The 12,084-nt window shown below is 41.7% G+C and overlaps 1 protein-coding gene across 1 annotated transcript in view; it reads left to right on the top strand.

Annotated features, from left to right (window-relative positions):
• CEP85L (centrosomal protein 85 like) overlaps positions 1–12,084 on the top strand; it is a 155,014-nt gene that overhangs the window by 35,687 nt on the left and 107,243 nt on the right.

Raw genomic sequence — 12,084 nt, 5'->3', positions numbered from 1 at the left:
AGGCCTGTCCCTTTCATCGATCAGAGTCCACTTGGCTGCTGTCTCGGCCTTCCATCCACCACTTGAGGGTAGGTTGGTTTTCACCCAGGACGTGACTGCCAGCTTCCCCGAGGGCCTCGAGTACCTCTGCCTGCTCGCCAGGGACCCCGTCCCTCTTTGGGATCTGAATGTCCACCTGGTTGTCCATCCACACGTTCATGTCCCATTATGCACTTACCCAGCAGGTCCAGGACAATGCTGGCTTCGGTAGAGCAATACTGCAAGCTACCAGACCAGAGGTTCTCAAATTTCATTGTACTGCGACCACCTTCTGACAACAAAAATTACTACATGACCCCAGGAGCGGGGACTGAAGCCTGAGCCCACCTGAGTCCCGCTGCCCTGGGCTGGGAGGCCAAACCAAAGCCTGAGCCCTTCTGCCTGAGCCCAAGGGCTTCAGCCCCAGGCAGGGGGCCTGTAACCTGAGCCCCACCATCCAGGGCTGAAGTAATTGCGCTCGGGCTTTGGCCTCAGCCTCAGAAAATCTAACGTCAGCCCTGGTGACCCCATTATCCACCCTCCTGCCCTTCTGTTGGAGTTGCTGGCAAGTGGGAGAGTGTAGGGTCGTCTGTGCCTAATATACCAGCGCATGAGCGCAGCACTCAAGGGGGCGCCACAGCCAACTCTATGGATATTGCTAATGCACAAATCTCTGAAGATTGTGCACATGGGTGTGCACACTTTGAATGGAATGGACATGTGCAACACATCTTGAACAACAATTACGAAAGGTAGGTAACTTTTTCCTTTATAGTCTTTTGACTACCACAGGTTATTGTTCAATAAATGACAGCTGTCTGATTTGCCTCTGACTGCTGTGTCCTGCGTCCACCACAGAACCTGCTTTTAGATGACCTTCCAGTTGTAGGCATAATACGTAGGCCCTTAATTCAGACACAAAACATAATTTGTCCTTCAGTATCAAGGACCTCTTAAAAATTACAGTGACCATTCTTTTGTTGCTGTTTTAGTAAGATTTATTTTTCAAGAAAATTCAAATGTGGAGGTTGGATATGTTGATTTGTAAAAAAATATTTAATGGGGGAAAATAAGCAACAAAATTAGAGTGGGAATCGTATTGAAATTCTTAAATTACAAATTTTAAATGTAAGTATTTTTCAGAATGGGGGCCCAGAGTTTCTTTATGCTGAGGCCAGTTAGTGTTGCACTGTCTCTGCAACGCAGGTGTAAGGCCATTATCATAGGTGCCGACTCCAGGGGTGCTCCAGGGCTAGAGCACCCATGGAAAAAAAGCACCCATCGGCAGCCAGCTCCCCCTACCCCCCGTGGCTCCCGCGTCCTGGCGGCCCTGCCAATCAACTCCTCTGCCTCCCACGCCACCGCAATCTGTTCTGCGGCATGCAGGAGGCCCTGAGAAGGAGGGAAGGGGGATAAGCGGGGGATGGGGTGCACTTGGGGGGGGGATGGAATTGGGTTGGAAGAGGGGCTTGGAGGAGGGATGGGGTGGGGGCAGGAAGAAGTGGGGTGAGGGTTTCAGGGGAAGGAGGTGGATAGAGGCGGGGTCTGGGGCAGAGTGGGGGGTTGAGCACCCCAGGGCCCAGAGGAAGCCAGTGCCTGTGGCTATTATAACTGGCAACAAGCAGATCACCTTGCCTAGGGGAATCCTATGAATAGAATACAGCCACCGTTAGCAGCTACCCACTGGCTCCTGAATTGGAGGCATAGCTGAGGCTTCCCTGTGCACTTGGGATCCATAGCTGCCATAAAAACTTCTTTGGGACATTGATAGCCAGTATGATTTAGAGCAGCCTTCCAGTTGCTCTGACCTATTCTAAGGGACTAGCCTGATGCACAACTGGCCTCGGATTCAGGGACTGCAAAGATGGGTTAAAGGCATCTTTGGATCCACCCTTCTCCTGAATTGCACTGTTTTCTCTTGCGTTGCAGCTGAAGATCAGGAGGCTTGGCCCGGTTTACTGGTAGGTAGGGCCCTACCAAATTCATGGTCCATTTTGGTCAATTTCATGGTCATAGGATTTTAAAAATGATAAATTTCATTATTTCAGATATTTAAATCTAAAATTTCATGGTGGTGTAACTGTAGGGATCCTGACCCAAAAAGGGGTTGTGTGGTGGGCGGAGGGGTTGCAAGGTTATTATGTGGGGGTGGGATCACGGAATTGTCACCCTTACTTCTGCACTGCTACTGGAGGCGGTTCTGCCTTCAGAGCTGGGCAGCTGGCCAGCAGCCACTGCGCTCCGGCTATCCAGTTCTGAAGGCCGTGCAAAAGTAAGGGTGGCAATACTGTGACTCCTCCCCAGTAACCTTGCAACCTCCCCAATATCCTCTTTTGGGTCGGGACCCCCAGTTTGAGAAATGCTGGTGAAATCCCTATAGTATAGGGTAAAAGCACACAAAAGACCAGATTTCACGTGTGAGCCCAGATTTCACGGTCCATGACCTGTTTTTCGCAGCCGTGAATTTCGTAGGGCCCTACTAATAGGATATGTCTACACTGCATTTGAACATCTGTAGCTGGCCCCTTGTCAGCGGGCTCAAGCTTGTGGGGCTTGGGCTGTGGGGCAGTAAAATTGTGGTGTGGGTGTTTGGGCTGGAGCCTGAGCTCTGGGACCTATGAGGAGGGTCCCAAAGCCTGGCCTCCAGCCTGAATGTCTACACTGCAGTTTTACAGTCTCTCAGCCCAAGTCTGCTGACCTGGGCCAGCCATGGATGTTCAGTTGCAATGTAGACATACCCTATGAGTTTACAGGCGGAAGGGACCACCAGATCATCTAGTCTAAACTTCTGTATATCATAGGCCACTAAATGCCATCCCGAAACCTCAACACCAAGCCCAACAGCCAAAATTATACCAGACCATTACAGCCCTCAGGAGGCTAAACCATTGTGTGCAACAGGGAGAGTACAGGAGTGATTGAGGTGTACTGGTTCAGGCAGTTTAAAAGTAAGATGAGTCTTCACTCTTACCTCACATCAGATCCTTACTGAACCTTTTCTCAGGTTCATAACCCCTATTTGCTGTTCTCATTTTCTTCCAGAAGCAGCGTGCAGATGGTTTCAGGAAGCTGAAGGCGAACACTTCCTTCCTCACTCTCTAACTGATGGGTTTTATCTTCAGTAAGAACTTACTGGGGAGCTTTCAGAGGTTGGGATATGTATCCATTGCTTATCCTACTGAACCATGAAACCTTTTTTGAGCATTGCCACTAATCTGTGTAGGCAGTTACTATAATATTGTATGTCTCTTGCTTAAAAACACCCTCAAGGAGCAGCTTTGATTGATGTATATATTTCCTTCCCCCCCCCCCCCCGAATGTATATGAGTGCCTTTTTGAAAAGTCAGCTTTCCCATGCTGAATCCTGGGAGTTCTGCCTGTACTTCTCAAATGGCTCTGAATTTTTTTTTTTTTTTTCCAAAATTCTCTTTGCCGCATCTGCCTGGTCCTGTGCCTCTGAGACTAGGGTTTGCGGAGCACAAAATATTGTTAGGTTTTGATTTTATAGTTGATCATTCCTTTTAAAAGGTTATTTGTTCAAATCCACTGAAATGTGTTTTTGCTTCTTGAGGTTTATTTTTTCCAAGAGCTCCTATTTTTTCTTTTTTTTCTTTTAATGAGCAGAAAGTGAAAGACTTTATGCTTGATCCTTTCAATATATATGTACTGCATATTTAAAATGGAGTATTAATGTGATGTTGTTTGTATGTACATCATGTTAAATCACCCAGTTTCATCTTCACTTGGAGCATAACTTCAAACCATATTTGTAATGAACCATGTGTATGCAGGAGAATGAGTATCTCAACCAAGCGTGTTTCTTCTCAGTCTTTTGTTTTTGTTTTGTTTTTATGTATTCGGTGCGGTACTCCTGAATTCAAAGGGTGTCTGTTTACATTTTGCAAGCTAGTTAGGTAATGGCTTCTAAAGATCAAAGTAGAGGGTTCTTCCCCTTTCCCATGACATGCTTCAGCATGCCCAAATGGCAGCAGTGTTTCCACAATGTGACCGTACATTTATGTCCATGCTTAAGAGGTCTTAAGAGATGTGATTCTGAGAGAGCCATCTTTTTCTTTGCCCCATTACTTTAAAGAAACAATTCTAGATTACAGTAACCAAGGCTATAATATCACCTCAGAAAAAATGTAGTGTAAAATTGAAGGTTATGTGGGAATGAATCCTGAAGCACAATGATGATGGTTTTAAATAAGTCCCTGGTGGTGATGCTTTGTGGCATTCTGCACAGCATGTGCATTGTGGCTTTCATTTTCTGCAGGCTGTTGAGAGGCTTTCAGGCTGGCATCTTTGTTTTTCTTCCTGTCTCCATCCTCTCAACAAGAAAGCACTACTGAGTGTTGGTGGCGGTACTAATATTTCAGCGGCCCTCTCGGTGCATGACTTTGATACATCTGTAGGTAGCTGGAATTTCAAGGAAATAAAAACAATGTAACAAATCATCCTAGTAGTGATTTTTTTTTTACCATATCTGAGCAGCACCGTGAATTACAGGCCGTGAGCAGCTGTTAAGCTTGACCTTAAGGTTTTTGTGTCTTGTGAATTTTGTGTGCTTTTAATGACTTGCCTACCAAAACAAACCAAATTGTGATTGATTGATTGATTTTATTTAAAAAACACCACCACTTAATGACGGAAACATTGTAGACTACATCCAATATTCTAAGGAGCAGTTTAGAATAATGTGATGTATTGATTCTGATTTGTGTGCAGTCCATTGCTTAGGTAGACAAATTCTGGTTAGCACAATGACTATGTAATTACTTACTCACTGCCAGCAGTGCTTCATTTTCTTAATTCGCTTTTAGAAATGGCCCTTATCAAAACTGCTTCCTATCTCAAGTGATCATTTAAAGACCTAGAATGTGACCTGTTTAAATATTGCAGCGATAAGCACTATGGACACTTTTTCTTTTTCCTTTCCCTTCCCCCCCTTTTCTTAGTAGTAGTCGTCGTTGTCGTATTTTGCGTGTAGAGTATACGTTTAAAAAATTTTTTCCCTAAAGTCAAAACACGATTCACTTTTTTTTTTTTTTTTTTTTTTTTTTAAAAGCTTCTATATTTAGCAGCTAGACAAGGAGTTCAGACTTGCTGCCTATAACCTTTGGTGAACATACTTTCAGATGCAAGGGAACTCTCATGCAGGATCAGATTCTTTGTCCATCTAGTTCAATATGTTGGTTCTGACAGGGGACAATATAAAATGTTTTAAAGGAGGGTTCATGAAAACCCATAATGGTATACAGAATATCCAGGCCATAGGGGAAATTTCTTTTTAATTCCCATTAGTTAGTAATAGGTTTGTGCTATTAATCATTTTAATCTGATCTAATGAAAGTCATTATCCATATAAATGTATAGTCCTTTGTCAGATCTTGCTCATCTGTTGTCCTCAATGAGTTCCACCAGTTTATTATGTTGTATTTTAAAAACTTCACATAAATACCCCTTATCAATTTTAAACATTTTGCCTTTCAATTTCTTTGGCTGTGCCCTTGTTTTTTATGATGGTAAGTAAAAGTGCCAATTTAGTTCTTCTATACCATTCATTACTTGCTATACCTTTTGTCTCTTCTCTTAACTAAGTAGTCCTTATTGTTTCAAATTATCCTTGTACAGAAGTAGTTACACACTTTAGTTTTTCTCTGCTGTGTCTGGACTCCTATTTTTATTATAGAAAGATAGCTAATATCTCTGTCTGTTTATATTTGGGGGAGATGCTTGTTTGAAGGAATGTTTATTTTCCTGCAGTAATTGCAACTAAATTATCCTTTTAATGTTTTTGGCATGCTAAAATTTGAAAGTAGTACAGAGAGACTCCAAAGGATGTGTGGTGAAGTACATATGTAAATCATCACAGTGGTCTCACCATTGGCAGCTTTTTGTTGAATCATGCAAATGTATTTTTGCTTTTAGAGAATGGTAAATCAACCTTTTCAGTGGTCTCTTTTGTTTGGACTGGTTATTTGCTTGTCCAGTTTAAGGTCCTCCAGCTGCTTTGCAGTGGCTTATCCCCTCTACATCAAGGCTTCCCAGTCCAGCCATAATCGTCAGATGGAAACGAGGGAAAACACATGGCTTATGGCTGCAGTACTAAAAACTTTCTTGACAGAGCCCCAAATGTTCAATTTTGATTAAACCCCCATCCCTAACTCAAATTTGCATTGTTCTCGGCAACTGTTTAGAGAAGGCTTGTACAGACTCCCACCCCTTCATGAGCCAGATGTGGTGATATATTGCAGAGACTGTGTGAGTCATGATTTGGCTGGTTTTAAATCACTTGTGGCTGTGTCGCAGAGGTCTAACTAAGAGTTGCAGCAAGCATTGTTTGGAGAATCATTCTGAAAAGATGACGTGCAGCTGAGCACAACTTCTGTAATCCCAATTTAAGGGTTTTTTAGCAAGCTCTTAGGATAGGAATGTCTGCCTTCTCTAAACCTTCTCTTCTGATTGCTAAGAATATTTTTATTTCTGTAATAAGTACTTTATTGAATCAGAGAGGTAGTTTAAAGTGTGCAGGTTTTTTGGCTGCTTTTTAATACCTGCATTTTCTTCAGTGATCAGGACTTCCTAATTTATAGCCCAGATAAAATGCCAGACTTGAAAGCCTCTGATACTAGGAAAGCCCACTGATTTCAGCAACTCTGGGGATGTACGTGCCATACAGTATTTGCTCTTCTTAAAACTGCGCAAATGAGGTAAGTGGTTGCTCTGGCTTTCTGAGAGAAGAAAACACTTTGGTACTGGTGGGGAAACTGTGATAAATAGTAAAAAGAAAAAGGAGGACTTGTAGCATCTTAGACTAAACAAATTTATTTGAGCATAAGCTTTCGTGAACTACATCTCACTTCATCGGATGCATCTGATGAAGTGAGCTGTAGCTCACGAAAGCTTATGCTCAAATAAATTTTAGTCTCTAAGATGCCACAAGTCCTCCTTTTTCTTTTTGCGGATACAGACTAACAGGGCTGCTACTCTGAAACCTGTGATAAATAGTGACACATTTACTCATAAATGAGGTCTCTAAACAACTAGTTTCACTTTACCTCTAAAATGGCAAATTCAAGTTCAGTAATGTAGGATTTTCTATACTAACCAGTATAGTATCAAAGCACCACATATATAATTTGTAGCCTAAACTACATCTAGTGAATTTCAAACAAAATATTATGGTGGAAGACAGGTGGATTTTGATTTAATCAAATTGATTTAAATCGCTAGCCAGGAAGACTCTATTTAATCATGGATTTCTACATAAAAGTGCATTCTTGTTGGTTGTTATAACCTTAATAGATATTCTTCACAGGTAGAGGAACTTCGTTAAAATATTCCCAAACTGGGTCTCTTTTACGGCCTGCTGCCATTTTAGGCTTTCTCTTCTAGTGAGAGAATGGTATGGTAGATCTCAAATCAATGAAGACTACACTCAGACCTCAAGACAGTTTCACTTTTGTTTCTCTTGCCTGTCCCTCCCTTTTCACGTTTATCTCCAGATGACTTCTCCTTGTCCAGATCTATTCTGCCCCCAACAATCATCTATGCATTGAATTTTTTTTGAAACTTTGCACTTTTAGAGAGAGGTAAGGGATTGACTCTCTACAGAAATCTGCAGAGGGACAATAGGGTTGAGGTCTGTTATTTCTCACCTCTCTCTATATATATTTATTTTATTTATTTAAAACATTTTTGCTGTTAACAAGCATGTTAACTCTGGAGACACAAATCCACAGTTTGAGAACTACAAAACTAAGCATCTCTGATGGTATCTTCTAGACTGAGTACTGAGTCCCATTGGGTAGATTGAAAGGTTCACCTAAATCTATACAGAAACCCTTGTACCCCATAAGATTGGGTCCATAATCCATGAACCAATGGAACTCATTTACAAAACTTTTCTTAGATATTACATGAATATATTGTCTCATACTATAGAATTAGAATTTATAATCCCTGTTCCATGATGAGATACATTATAGCTCAAATATATCTTTATCTTTAGATAGGTGGTTTTTCCTCAAAAAGCATTTTGTCAAGTCTGTTTTTTTTTAAAAAAAAAATCCATTTTTTTTTTTTAAATCATTGATTTTTTTTTTTTTTATCTACCCTGGTGTTAGATGAGTCTTTCAACTAAGTCCCAATTTTTGCTTCTGTTTTCCCTGTTAAAAATGTGCTCACAACACCTAATGTGGTATAAGAAGATGCATAATTCAGCTCCCTGTCCTGCTTTAGATGTTAGGATTATTAGACATACCAGGAAAAAAACAGAAACCGGAACATAGATTTAGCAGGTAAAGAATTGAAGTTCTTCTTTAAAGGGACTCTGGTAAGTAGTTTGGGCACTAAGTTTTATTCCACTAAATAGATAAATGAAAAATCTACTAGTAAACACAAGTTTTTAATTATATAAACATTCTTATGTGGTTGTGCTGGAGAGAGCAAGCAGAGGGAGTACAGTGTTGGAAGCACTGGGATACTGTATAACAACCAAAAATGTTGTGTTTTTTGCCAGTTTCAATCTTGCTGCATACTATCCAAGACATGTGGAAAGCACTTTTTCATTGGTATCTCTGAAGTCAGAATTTGGCCCATATTTCCCCTCTTGCAAGTCTCCCCTCCCTCCTTCCCTCCCTCCCTCCAGAAAGTGAGTTGGATAAGACTTTCTAGCCGCTCCATTCCTGGGCCATAATTTAACATGTGATGTATCTGACTCGGAAAGTGACCCCGGAGGTTCCCTTAGTTATTTTAAATCAGTATTTTGATTCGCCTAAAGGGACACTATCAGTGTTAAAAATATTTTCTGATATTGTGTTATAAACTTTACTGAACAGACAAGGAGTAAATTGAGCATGTAGGAGGATAAAAAAATAACGAAAATCTGGGTCTTCTCTCAAATGAGAATTCTGCCTTTTTTTTTAAAAAAAAAAAAAAAAAAAAAGGGACCAGGATTGAGGCTGTTTTCTTTGATTTCATCCCAGCAGTGTAGTGCTGAGAATAAACTAATTCAGAAGTATAATACACTAAGTAATAACTAGCACATATAAAATATACCCCTGTCTAGTAGATGGTTGTACTCTTTTGACGTATATAAATAAATTGTAAGATTTATTAAGGTGTAATGCAGGAGATTCCAAATTATCTGTCTCTATGACTTGTTGGTTAGGGCAATACTTGTTTGTCACAAAAATGTTGTACATGTTAGCTAGGTATTTTAGGGAATTTTATGGCGGGGGTTAAGAAAATAGGATAATTGGAAAAGCAGTTCATTTTATTATATACCATAGGATATGATTATGATGTAGTCTTAGAGGAAACCCAGGAATAACTTCCTCCATTTTTTCTGCTTTTTTTAAAATTTTATTACCAAGAAGATTGTTTAACAGAAAATTTTAAGAACCTTGAGCCAGTAAGGCAGCATCAATAATAATGCCTATAAACTTTACATAAAAACTGATTCAATAAAATGGAGCCTATTTGATGAGAAATGCTGAAGTCTGAATGCTGTATAGGTTCCAAAATTTGGTCGTCTTGTTGGATGAAGTAGTGCTTTAATTCCTACCCTTACTCCTGAATTTTTGTAAGGAAAATTTGTGTTTTGGATTGAGTCCTTTTTCTTGGTGGGTTATGGCTAACTGGAACAGTTTCATTGCCACAGGAGAAATATCATAATTTAGGGTCTTTCTGATTCTCTTTTCTCTCCATGTGGGTTCTTTTATTTATTTATTTTTTTTTAAACCCCATGCAGATTTGGGCTGTTCTGTTTTTAAGATTCTTTCCATAAAATTTCCCCATTTTGCATAGCCTGTGGCATAAGTCCCTGAACTCCTGGGCTCCATAGTAATGGAGGCTCCAGCCTATTCCAAGGTTACTTTCCTATGGAAAAAAGCTGCATAAGAACTTATGTGGCTGCCTTGTCCTGTTCCTCTTCCACTCTCTGACTTATTCTGTTGCCAGGTATGATGTCGGTACAGAACAGACTACACCAGCATTTTACCAGTGCATGTGATTTCTTCTTGAAATCACTGGCTAGCTGGGGTTTTAAATGGTAGCGCTGCTCGACATGTCTTCCTGGGTTCACTGCTCTGAAATGGATTTCAGCCATGAGAGGCAGGCACTAGCAGAATATTTCTTCCTCCAAAAAAGAATGAAGTGGGATGGGGAGGCAATTTCTTTTCTGTCCCAACACCAATGCGGGGAATGGGATCTCACAAAGATTAGTGATGGGAATGGGAAAACAGAGGTCCCCAAACTGTAGGTGTTCTCCTCTACCCACGTTTCTTCCCCCCCGCCCTCCCCCCTTTTTTAAATCCTGAAGGGCCCAGCCCACTTTCCATGGTAAAGCTATGCAAGGAAGTTACTCTAGCCCTGTGGATGTTATCTTTCATATTTTCTTACATAGGTGTGCAGGAACAAGGAGAATTGGGAGAATTGTGCCTGTGAATGGGGAGTAGGAGTGTTGAGGAATTGGGTGCTCCTTGTTATTTAGGTTTGTAGTAAAAGAAACAGTGTCTTTCCCAAAGCTCAGTCACCCCCACAAGCAGCATCTGCAGAGTGCTGGTTCATGTTAATTGATTTGCCCTTGAACCCTGATCTTGACTGGGCTAGTTTTGTGGCTCCCCAGGAACTCTGGTACTAACTGAAAGGATTCTGAGGAGAAGACTTCCTTTTTTTTGTCTCAAATGTAACCAAAAAGTCTCATGGAGTTTAATTTGCAGATGGTTAAGTAATAATGCTTTAATGAGCTTCAGAGTGGAACAGCATGAGCTCGGGGTAAGGTTAAGCCATGTGACTTAATGGAAGCTGGTGAGAGGATTAGCTGCTTACTTCTTGTTGTCTACAGGCCCTGATACTAAGCAGCAGTTGCTGGCTATGGGAGAGCTGTCAATCAGATCTCAGTAACCTCTGCCTAACCTCTGTTGTTTTCACTTACCAGTCTCTCTCTGAACAGTGTCTCCCTGATGTCCTCTTTGTACATTTTCATATTTCCGCTTAGGGTTGGAGATGCAGGGAAAAGTGCAAGAAATGACAGTATGATCCTTTCATTGTATAGATACCCGTTTTAAATCTCTCTATCTACACAGTAACCCCCTTAGAAAAAACTCCACTTAACTTTAGAGTGAAGTTGGCTAAACTGTATAGCCTGCCAACTCAAACTGTAAAAAGCAAGGAAACACTTAGTTAAGTTATTCACCACTTCATGTACACTCTAATAATCGGTTCTCCTTCTCAGTCTCTGCTGCCTTCCTTTTACCATGTAGAGCCTGTGCATCTTCACCTACATCACAAACAGCTAATGCTATCCTCACACTGTAGCTAGGTATCTTGATTATTTGTTTAGGCTTGGTGTGGCCTCCCTAAACTATGCTGTATGCAGATCTATGTGGTTTTGTGTCGGTAATAAGCAAAATGTAGTGCCATATTGCAAATGGTGGCTGCAATATGTTTGTTTTTTTCCCCTGTAATATTTAGGGACGATTTCCTCAATGAGTATTTGGTGTTACTCTTTGTTTTTAAAATTTGGTATGTAGAAATTTCAGAATTGGTGGTGTGTGTGTGTGGTGTGTTCAGCAGGGGCGTGTGCAGGAATAAAAAATTGACCCCTTTTGGGGTGACAAGTTCTGTTTCCCCCCTGCAGCCCCAGGGCCAGAGGAGCTCCCCACCCATGCTCAACCCCTCATGCGGTACCAGTGACCCCCTCTTGACCAGTCTTTGTTGCCTGCTCTGCTCACTGCCACACTACTGTTGGTTAGGAGGATTGTCACTCCGTATCATCTCAGCTGAAAATTGGTGGAGGCAGAGAAGAGGGTGGGGTGGGTGAGCTGCAGAATGCAGGCTCCTGGCAGAAGGGAGGGATCTGGCTGCCCAGTGCTGCACCTAAGAGCTCTGCCTGGGCGTGCACTGTGGTACAATACTTGGGGGCAGGTGTCTTTCCCACATCCCCCTCCCCCCCAGCCCCGGGGTTGAAAGAGCTTTCTCTCCTCCTGGGGCCAGAGGAGTTCTGTGCCCCAACCTATTACAGAGATGGAGAGGCTGTGCCCCCGCTTGCCCCAGCTT

This window comes from Dermochelys coriacea, chromosome 3 (genome assembly GCF_009764565.3).
Source record: "Dermochelys coriacea isolate rDerCor1 chromosome 3, rDerCor1.pri.v4, whole genome shotgun sequence".
In the NCBI taxonomy this organism is placed as follows: Eukaryota; Metazoa; Chordata; order Testudines; family Dermochelyidae; genus Dermochelys; species Dermochelys coriacea.
The sequence above is the reverse complement of the archived record's forward strand: the minus strand, read 5'-3'. Positions and strand labels throughout refer to the sequence as shown.